The sequence below is a fragment of the Penaeus monodon genome, chromosome 32, assembly GCF_015228065.2.
Source record: "Penaeus monodon isolate SGIC_2016 chromosome 32, NSTDA_Pmon_1, whole genome shotgun sequence".
Classification (NCBI taxonomy): domain Eukaryota; kingdom Metazoa; phylum Arthropoda; class Malacostraca; order Decapoda; family Penaeidae; genus Penaeus; species Penaeus monodon.
This window is the reverse complement of record NC_051417.1, coordinates 35,745,551-35,745,962: the sequence shown is the minus strand read 5'-3', so window position 1 is coordinate 35,745,962 and position 412 is coordinate 35,745,551. Positions and strand designations below refer to the sequence as shown.

At 46.8% G+C, this 412-nt stretch overlaps 1 protein-coding gene across 1 annotated transcript in view; it reads right to left on the bottom strand.

Moving 5' to 3' along the window:
* The window catches only part of LOC119593849, a gene marked incomplete in the record, with an annotated part of 160,221 nt that overhangs the window by 22,273 nt on the left and 137,536 nt on the right, over window positions 1-412 (bottom strand).

Below are 412 nucleotides of genomic sequence, written 5' to 3'. Positions count from 1 at the left end.
GAGGGAAAAAAAAAAAGGGGAAAAAAAAAAAGAACACAAGAAACAAAACCCAACAAAAAAACCAAAAACACAACACAAAAGCACAAACAAAACAAATCCCAAAACCCACTCTTCCCCCTTCCTACAAGGGAAAAGGGCTTTTCGGGAAAGAACCTTCCCTTTCCCCCCGGGTAAGGGCAGAAAACAGGCAAAGGGAAAGAGGGGTGTTTTTTTGGCCACCTGCACCAGGAGTCCAGCCCACCCCACCGGAAGGAAAAGCATTACCGTGGGGGTTCTTCTTCACTTGGGGGGGGCAAAAAAATGGGTTAGGGTTAATTTTTATAATATTTTTAAAAAAGTTATTTGGGGTTTTTTTGGAGGGGGGAAAAAGGGGGGGGAAGTGGGGGGGCCCCGGGGGGGAAAAGGGGGGGAA